Source organism: Perca flavescens, chromosome 10 (genome assembly GCF_004354835.1).
Source record: "Perca flavescens isolate YP-PL-M2 chromosome 10, PFLA_1.0, whole genome shotgun sequence".
In the NCBI taxonomy this organism is placed as follows: domain Eukaryota; kingdom Metazoa; phylum Chordata; class Actinopteri; order Perciformes; family Percidae; genus Perca; species Perca flavescens.
The window spans coordinates 2488463-2498462 of record NC_041340.1 but is presented as its reverse complement, the minus strand read 5'-3'; the positions used below and the strand labels follow the sequence as shown (position 1 = coordinate 2498462).

The following is a 10000-nucleotide window of genomic DNA, read 5'->3' as shown; positions in this document are numbered from 1 at the left end:
CTTTTTAAAAGCTTCACTTTGATTGGACAATTTTGATGTAAGTCAGAGGCATAGTCATGATATTCATATATATGTGTATACTTTCTTTCTCTGTTCATTAATCATTTTTATAGAATATCCATGAGATCCTTAAGACAGCTGATGGAAAATGCATGGTTAGTGGTCCTGAGGAACAGAATCACATAAATAATGAAAGACGTGCCATGGTCCGGATACTTGTGTCCCACTAGTTGTGTGCTTTGGAGAGAAGTAAGTATTTTTCACACACAGATTATTTTATTATTTTTAAGTTGTGGGCTAGTTCTTCACTAATGTGAACTGCATCTAAACTACTTATCTCATCCCTTTGATCTGGGATCAGTTAGTGCAATCTTGATTTATTTTTTTATTTTATATTATTTTTTTTGATAATTACTGTAAAAAAAACTGTCAATATATTGTGTTATGTGGTAGTGTTAAATGTTAATAAAATTCATATTGTTGTCAAGTCCATCTTCAGGTGCAAAGGCTATGCTGGCATCATCAATTGTGGATCAGTTTCCATGCCTGAAGGACTGTCAAGGCACAGACTATGGAAGTTTTTAACCACACAATAATGAACTGACCTAAAGCAAATGTGACAATCCCTGCTAGGGCTGTGATGGTTGGTGAGAAAGCAGTGTATCACGTAATATGGGGGTTAAAAACCTGTTATGAGAGTAGTGTGGCAGGTGCCTTAAATCAGGGACAGTGTGGCCGCAGAAGGAAAGCGAGCGGTGAGAGTAGCATTTATGAGTGCAAGAAGAAAAAGAGATGAAAAGATAATGCAAAGTGAGTTAAAAGTGAACAACAAACCACAAGCTTCTCAAGACAAGGTGGCTTCATGTGTTGATACTGGCGGTAAAGTGAAGGGAGTTACCCTAAAAAACTGGGCTTAAACCTTACAACATAAGTTGCAACACAATACGATCATCTTTAGAAAGAAAACATCAACCAAGTTTGAGCTTTTTGTGCAGAATCAGGCAGGACATGTAAGGCAAGAGCTATTCTATTATTGGCTCAGCTTTATCCTAATTTTTACTTCAGCTCTTACTTTCAGAGTTGCTTCTGGCTTAGTTATTACCTAATGTGTTTGAATTCTTTTTTTTTTTTTAATCATTTTTGTTTACTTTTAAACTTTAGGACGACGCATGGTTCACCCCAGGGAGAGGGCATAAACCCACAACAGGCTTTCTGGAAGAGCATCTCCGTAATGTCTGAAAAAGACTCCACTCTGGCAGACGAGTACATTTAACATCACAAGTGCCACAAGACACCAGAGTCATTTTACCAGGTACAGCAAGATGTCTTGCTCCTCCATTTCAATCCAATTCATGTTGCATTTAGAAGTGGATTTGACTTATCCTCTCTCCTGTTTGCAACATAACAAGTACTTCTTACTTGAACTCTATGGGCCAGTTTCATATACAGAGATTAAACTTTTTACATAACTGTTCATTTAATTGTTCTTGTAGTCTAGGGCTAGGCTTGATTCTTGTATGGGAAACCGGCCCACTCTATTAAAACATTAGATATCTTAATATGTCACAGCTTGGTAGAACTTATCGATTTCTCTGCTCCTCACAGAACCAACTAGAACTCCAGAGCGGTTCATCCAGTTGACGGAGTGACTGAAGAATAACATCTGGCCACAGTCCCAGGTTGGCCAACACATGCTGGAGACTGCCATCCATAGGGCACAGTGGATCCCATCACTGGGACTACATCAATGCTAGACATTATCACAGAGTTTCCATGCTTAGTGGACACTCCAGGCATGGTGAGCTAGAATCTTACAAAATAAAATGTTGTGTTGTGGTGCTGGGATTGTTGTTCAATGTCAACTTTGTGCTAAATTTTGGGAGTTCATCTAGACTACCGTCTTTCAGATACCAGGACTTGAATCAAACACTGTCAAATTAATGAGAGCTCAGATTGCTAGTTGATAGTTCAATGCATGAAGTTTGAGAAATTGTGACTATTTTGTCCGTTTAATGATGTGATAAGTAGAGATGCACCGATTTCAACTTACTAGGCTGTTTCAAATTTCCAATTTTTCATTGAGTTTGATCTGCCGATATCGATTTTAGCCGATTCCAATTTCATATTTTCTAACGACTTTCCAGCACACACAAATATTTATTTTCTATGTTTTTTTTTAGAATAAAAATTTTTGAACAGATAATGGATCACTATAAAATATAACTATATAAATGACTCCTGGTGACATTCACACACATCTAAAGTGAAATGTTAGAACCATTTCCTCCTCACAATGTAAACAGTAAAGTTACCTGAAAACATAAACGTCACACAGATGATTTAACGTCACCGCTCATTTTACACATAGTTTAGAAACAAAACTAAACTCTGAGGGAAGCTTACTACGTTTTTAATGTTGGTTTGGAGCGGTATACATCCCCACTAACTTGGAAAGTGTTTTAAACGGTAATGTTGATACAGCATGTCGGAGAAATACAGCATCTTTTTTTTTCTTTGTTTTTTTGATGCGGCAGAGGGACCGCAGTGCTAGCTTCTTGTCTCATTTGATAAACAGTAAATTCATCAAAGTCAGTGTGCCCGACACTATTTTCCAATAAACTGTAGCTGTCATGTAATGTTAACTGAAATGTATTGAACTGTTTAATTTTGTCTTAAGTGATATATTTGGCTTGTAGCAATAAAAACAAAATGCTGAGATGTTATGTGCGTGATTATTTCATAATTTCATCAATACATTTCATAATGCAAAACATCTAGTGAAAAAAAAAAAAATACAGATAACCCAGAAGGTGGGTTGTATTTTTCCAACCCATTTTGAGTAGTATTAACCCAACAACATGGGTCATTTTAACCCATTTTTGGGTAGAAAATATAACCCAACATGCTGGGTCAAAGCCATAACCCAACCCTGCTGGGTTAAAACAACCCAGTGTTGGATCGGTCCATATTGGACCCAGCGCTGGGTTACCAAAATAACCCAAGTTGGGTTATTTTTAACCCAGCAGTTTTAAGAGTGTACTGTATGAATGAATGAATGAACAAACGATCTAACAAAACGATATTAAACTCAAAGGAGGAAATGTGGGAATTAGGTTAAACTGAAACAAAGATTGTGGTTTATTATTGTATGAAATGTATGATGAAAATTGGCTAGCAATTTCGCCAGGCAAATACCAAGAAACAGGTTGCAGCAGTTCGTCTTTCAACTAGACTTGTAAAATCCGCGATGGGACTGAGCTGAGCTCTGCTTTAGCTTAAATTTAAGCTAAAGACCTATCTTTTTGATGTTGCTTTTCTTTAAATAATCTATTTTATTAACTTGAATTTCTTATACTGCACTGTAACTTTTATTATTATACTGCACTATCAATTTTATTCTTGTCTTTTAATGTTTTTAAGTTGTTTATTATTGTTTTTTAATTGTTTTCTAACTGCTCTTTAATGTTTTATGTAAAGCACTTTGAATTGCCCTGTTGCTGAAATGTGCTCTACAAATAAAGCTGCCTTGCCTTGCCTTGCTTGAAGTTGAACAGCTTCGGTGACTTTTTATAGTACAAAATCGCTGTCGATCAAAAGGAGATACAGTCCTCCAATCATCACGCAGAAGCCCAGCGTGCAGGCCAGCCCACTGCTCCCATTGGCCCCCAGAGACGCTGAGCGTCCGTGGGCGGGACATAATCGCAGCATTTATCCAATGACCTTCTAGTTTCAAAGCGCTGAAAAAAAACTGCTCAAATCAGCTCCATTGAAGTCACCGGAGGCCAGGCTTCAACGGGGAAATGCACTGACGCTACGGGAACGTATGAGCAGGAAATCGAGTCAGCTGATTCTGAACCAACTCGTCTTCGAGATGAACGTATTCTAACGCATTTTAGTCAATAAAATGTTAACACAATAGTACATATTTCACCATTTAAATTTTAGACATTTTAGGGGAAGCTGAGCTTCCCTTGCAGTCTTAAAGAAATCCCCACTGGTGGAATACCTGCAGAACAGGGACATGGAAGTAGATCTTTTTGAGATTATGGTGAACTAGTGTGTGTTGTAGCAGTGTTTTGCCTTTGAGAACGCGCTAGCATGCTAACGGTTAGCCAGCTCATTTCGGCTAGCGACGTAGAAAGCCGTGCAGATTTTGACCAGCTCACCAGGAGACTGAAGGCAGGACACATTTAGAAACCAGATCTTCCCCAGGACATCATGGATGGATTTATTCAAAGTCTGTATGCGTGTGGAAGCATCAGAGACACAAAATAACACCCCAAATTCCAGAAAAAGGGATTTTTTTTTTCATAATATGGGCACTTTAAAGCTCTTTCTTTGCTTTGTTACCGTCAGAAACACTGTGGACAGAAACTCCAGATAAGTCTGTTGAATATGATGAAAGTTTCCATCATGTGCCACGCTGATCTGCTCGTAGTTTGAAGTTGAAGGGGTTGCAAAAATCATATTTCTTCTCATTTTTCCTGCTGTCAGAACTTGTTAGTGTTTTTTTTTTTTTAGCTTTACGGGATGATAGAGGAAAAAGAGAAGCTGTCTAAAGGGTCGATTGGTCAGCCAGATTTCCACAAGCGCACACACACACACACACACACACACACACACAAGAGACACACACAGAGACACACACACACTCACACACACACACACACACACACAGACACACACACAGAGATACACACACAAAGAGACACACACACAGATACAAAGAGACACACACACACAGAGACACACACACATAGACACACACAGACAGACAGACACACACACACACAAAGAGACATACACAGAGACACACACACACTCACACACACACAGATACACAGAGACACACACACAGATACACAGAGACACACACACACAGAGACACACACACAGACACACACACATAGACACACACAGACAGACAGACACACACATACAGACACACAAAAACACACACACAGACACACACACATACACACAGACACACACACAGACACACACACACAAAGAGACATACACAGACACACACACACACACACACACACACACACACACACACACACAGAGACACACACACAGATACACACACAAAGAGACACACACACAGATACAAAGAGACACACACACACACACAGACACACACACTTAGACACAGACAGACAGACACACACACACACACACACAAAGAGACATACACAGCGACACACACACACACACACACACACACACACACACACACACACACAGACACACACAGAGACACACACACAAAGAGACACACACACAGATACACAGAGACACACACACACACACACAGAGACACACACACACAGAGACACACACACAGAGATACACACACAGATACACAGAGACACACACACACACACAGCCCTGTGCCTGCTGACCCTATCACTGTGAGTACAGTAATACAACTACTTCTTAACCTCTATAACAGGGGGGTCAAACTCAGTTTCCCAGAGGGCCACACTGGAAAAACAGAATCACACCAAAGGCCAGACATGTGTAGAGCTTATTGACGTGCTTTTGTTACTGCATGTCACTTTTTTTTGGAACATTTTGGTAGCTTTTTTCCTCATTTTTGTTGTTTTTATTTAGACTTTTGTTTGTGTCTTTCTCAGACATTTGTCACCTTTTGTAAATTTGTTGCTTTTTCCGACATTTTTGTACGCTTTTTGTTGCATTTTTGTTGACATGAAGCCCTACAAAAGTCATCAAAAGAGATCCAAGCTCCCGGCACAAACTAGCAAAAGTGGATTTTGGACACACCCCAAAACGCTGCCTGTCGCCAGGCGCTTCACACGTGCGCTTACATCGTTAAAAATAGGGCCCTTAAAGTTTGACTTCAACAACGCAATAGCTCATGCAGATCGTGGCAAAGCCCTGAGTCAGCGGATTAGGTTAAGAGAGAGAGAGAGAGACAAAATGAGATGCCTAGAAGCCTTCCTGAATGAACGTACGCTAATCTTCACTCGTTGAATTTGTATTTCTGGGCGCTTGTAGCCGAGCTGATAATGAACTGACTCAACCTCTCTCTTAGTTGACTCGGCAGCTTCGTTTCCTTCCCTTCTCTTCGCTCTGACTCAGCAGTTAAAACGCAGACATCCACTTTCCTGTCCGCTGTGTCTGTGTGTCCTGTTGCTGCTCTGAAGTCCTGTTTGACATTTTATAATCCCCATTAGGGTTATTGTCTGTATCTCAGAGAGTCATTTAGTCGTTGTAAACACGCTCCTTTGTTATTGTATTTGTGTCGGGAATCTGTGTTCCCGAACGACAAATAAAAACCTGCAGTGAAGGAAGTCCGTTTATATTGTGTGGCTGTTATGACTCCTTTAACATTAACTGCTGGTATCACGGATGATTCTGTGTAAATGTTGTTTTGTGTCTCTATTTAGTCTCCGTTTCGGGTTGTCTGTAGTTAGTGTGGGTTGTCTGTAGTTAGTGTGGCTTGTTTGTAGTTAGTGTGGGTTGTTTGTAGTTAGTGTGGGTTGTTTGTAGTTAGTGTGGGTTGTTTGTAGTTAGTGTGGGTTGTTTGTAGTTAGTGTGGGTTGTTTGTAGTTAGTGTGGGTTGTTTGTAGTTAGTGTGGGTTGTCTGTAGTTAGTGTGGGTTGTTTGTAGTTAGTGTGGGTTGTTTGTAGTTAGTGTGGGTTGTTTGTAGTTAGTGTGGGTTGTCTGTAGTTAGTGTTTGTTTGTAGTTAGTGTGGCTTGTCTGTAGTTAGTGTGGGTTGTTTGTAGTTAGTGTGGGTTGTTTGTAGTTAGTGTGGGTTGTCTGTAGTTAGTGTGGGTTGTCTGTAGTTAGTGTGGGTTGTCTGTAGTTAGTGTGGGTTGTTTGTAGTTAGTGTGGGTTGTTTGTAGTTAGTGTGGGTTGTTTGTAGTTAGTGTGGGTTGTTTGTAGTTAGTGTGGGTTGTTTGTAGTTAGTGTGGGTTGTTTGTAGTTAGTGTGGGTTGTTTGTAGTTAGTGTGGGTTGTTTGTAGTTAGTGTGGGTTGTTTGTAGTTAGTGTGGGTTGTTTGTAGTTAGGGTTGTTTGTAGTTAGTGTGGGTTGTTTGTAGTTAGTGTGGGTTGTCTGTAGTTAGTGTGGGTTGTTTGTAGTTAGTGTGGGTTGTTTGTAGTTAGTGTGGGTTGTTTGTAGTTAGTGTGGGTTTGTTTGTAGTTAGTGTGGGTTGTCTGTAGTTAGTGTGGGTTGTTTGTAGTTAGTGTGGGTTGTTTGTAGTTAGTGTGGGTTGTCTGTAGTTAGTGTGGGTTGTTTGTAGTTAGTGTGGGTTGTCTGTAGTTAGTGTGGGTTGTCTGTAGTTAGTGTGGGTTGTTTGTAGTTAGTGTGGGTTGTTTGTAGTTAGTGTGGGTTGTTTGTAGTTAGTGTGGGTTGTTTGTAGTTAGTGTGGGTTGTTTGTAGTTAGTGTGGGTTGTTTGTAGTTAGTGTGGGTTGTTTGTAGTTAGTGTGGGTTGTTTGTAGTTAGTGTGGGTTGTTTGTAGTTAGTGTGGGTTGTTTGTAGTTAGTGTGGGTTGTCTGTAGTTAGTGTGGGTTGTCTGTAGTTAGTGTGGGTTGTCTGTAGTTAGTGTGGGTTGTCTGTAGTTAGTGTGGGTTGTCTGTAGTTAGTGTGGGTTGTTTGTAGTTAGTGTGGGTTGTCTGTAGTTAGTGTGGGTTGTTTGTAGTTAGTGTGGGTTGTTTGTAGTTAGTGTGGGGTTGTTTGTAGTTAGTGTGGGTTGTCTGTAGTTAGTGTGGGTTGTTTGTAGTTAGTGTGGGTTGTCTGTAGTTAGTGTGGGTTGTTTGTAGTTAGTGTGGGTTGTCTGTAGTTAGTGTGGGTTTGTTTGTAGTTAGTGTGGGTTGTCTGTAGTTAGTGTGGGTTGTTTGTAGTTAGTGTGGGTTGTCTGTAGTTAGTGTGGGTTGTTTGTAGTTAGTGTGGGTTGTCTGTAGTTAGTGTGGGTTGTTTGTAGTTAGTGTGGGTTGTTTGTAGTTAGTGTGGGTTGTCTGTAGTTAGTGTGGCTTGTCTGTAGTTAGTGTGGGTTGTTTGTAGTTAATGTGGGTTGTTTGTAGTTAGTGTGGCTTGTTTTTAGTTAATGTGGGTTGTCTGTAGTTAGTGTGGGTTGTTTGTAGTTAGTGTGGGTTGTCTGTAGTTAGTGTGGGTTGTCTGTAGTTAGTGTGGGTTGTCTGTAGTTAGTGTGGGTTGTCTGTAGTTAGTGTGGGTTGTTTGTAGTTAGTGTGGGTTGTCTGTAGTTAGTGTGGGTTGTTTGTAGTTAGTGTGGGTTGTCTGTAGTTAGTGTGGCTTGTCTGTAGTTAGTGTGGGTTGTTTGTAGTTAGTGTGGGTTGTTTGTAGTTAGTGTGGCTTGTCTGTAGTTAGTGTGGGTTGTTTGTAGTTAGTGTGGGTTGTTTGTAGTTAGTGTGGGTTGTCTGTAGTTAGTGTGGGTTGTTTGTAGTTAGTGTGGGTTGTCTGTAGTTAGTGTGGGTTGTTTGTAGTTAGTGTGGGTTGTCTGTAGTTAGTGTGGGTTGTTTGTAGTTAGTGTGGGTTGTCTGTAGTTAGTGTGGGTTGTTTGTAGTTAGTGTGGGTTGTTTGTAGTTAGTGTGGGTTGTTTGTAGTTAGTGTGGGTTGTTTGTAGTTAGTGTGGGTTGTTTGTAGTTAGTGTGGGTTGTTTGTAGTTAGTGTGGGTTGTCTGTAGTTAGTGTGGGTTGTTTGTAGTTAGTGTGGGTTGTTTGTAGTTAGTGTGGGTTGTCTGTAGTTAGTGTGGGTTGTTTGTAGTTAGTGTGGGTTGTCTGTAGTTAGTGTGGGTTGTTTGTAGTTAGTGTGGGTTGTCTGTAGTTAGTGTGGGTTGTCTGTAGTTAGTGTGGGTTGTTTGTAGTTAGTGTGGGTTGTTTGTAGTTAGTGTGGGTTGTTTGTAGTTAGTGTGGGTTGTTTGTAGTTAGTGTGGGTTGTTTGTAGTTAGTGTGGGTTGTTTGTAGTTAGTGTGGGTTGTTTGTAGTTAGTGTGGGTTGTTTGTAGTTAGTGTGGGTTGTCTGTAGTTAGTGTGGGTTGTTTGTAGTTAGTGTGGGTTGTCTGTAGTTAGTGTGGGTTGTTTGTAGTTAGTGTGGCTTGTCTGTAGTTAGTGTGGGTTGTTTGTAGTTAGTGTGGCTTGTCTGTAGTTAGTGTGGGTTGTTTGTAGTTAGTGTGGGTTGTTTGTAGTTAGTGTGGGTTGTTTGTAGTTAGTGTGGGTTGTTTGTAGTTAGTGTGGGTTGTCTGTAGTTAGTGTGGGTTGTTTGTAGTTAGTGTGGCTTGTCTGTAGTTAGTGTGGGTTGTTTGTAGTTAGTGTGGCTTGTCTGTAGTTAGTGTGGGTTGTTTGTAGTTAGTGTGGCTTGTCTGTAGTTAGTGTGGGTTGTTTGTAGTTAGTGTGGGTTGTCTGTAGTTAGTGTGGGTTGTTTGTAGTTAGTGTGGGTTGTCTGTAGTTAGTGTGGGTTGTTTGTAGTTAGTGTGGGTTGTCTGTAGTTAGTGTGGGTTGTTTGTGGTTAGTGTGGGTTGTCTGTAGTTAGTGTGGCTTGTTTGTAGTTAATGTGGGTTGTTTGTAGTTAGTGTGGCTTGTTTTTAGTTAATGTGGGTTGTCTGTAGTTAGTGTGGGTTGTTTGTAGTTAGTGTGGGTTGTCTGTAGTTAGTGTGGGTTGTCTGTAGTTAGTGTGGGTTGTCTGTAGTTAGTGTGGCTTGTCTGTAGTTAGTGTGGGTTGTTTGTAGTTAGTGTGGGTTGTCTGTAGTTAGTGTGGGTTGTTTGTAGTTAGTGTGGGTTGTCTGTAGTTAGTGTGGCTTGTCTGTAGTTAGTGTGGGTTGTTTGTAGTTAGTGTGGGTTGTCTGTAGTTAGTGTGGGTTGTTTGTAGTTAGTGTGGCTTGTCTGTAGTTAGTGTGGGTTGTTTGTAGTTAGTGTGGGTTGTCTGTAGTTAGTGTGGCTTGTCTGTAGTTAGTGTGGCTTGTTTGTAGTTAATGTGGGTTGTTTGTAGTTAGTGTGGCTTGTTTTTAGTTAAT

At 40.5% G+C, this 10000-nt stretch overlaps 1 protein-coding gene and 1 long non-coding RNA gene across 2 annotated transcripts in view; both read left to right on the top strand.

Moving 5' to 3' along the window:
* Positions 1–2141, top strand: part of LOC114562348 (uncharacterized) — a 3792-nt gene extending 1651 nt beyond the window's left edge. Inside the window, exons 3-5 of the long non-coding RNA XR_003693493.1 lie at positions 114–249; positions 1162–1312; positions 1606–2141. This is a non-coding gene — a long non-coding RNA (uncharacterized LOC114562348). The remainder of the gene's footprint in view (positions 1–113; positions 250–1161; positions 1313–1605) is intronic.
* The window catches only part of mgat4b (alpha-1,3-mannosyl-glycoprotein 4-beta-N-acetylglucosaminyltransferase B), a 138478-nt gene that overhangs the window by 68090 nt on the left and 60388 nt on the right, over positions 1–10000 (top strand). The window lies entirely within an intron of this gene.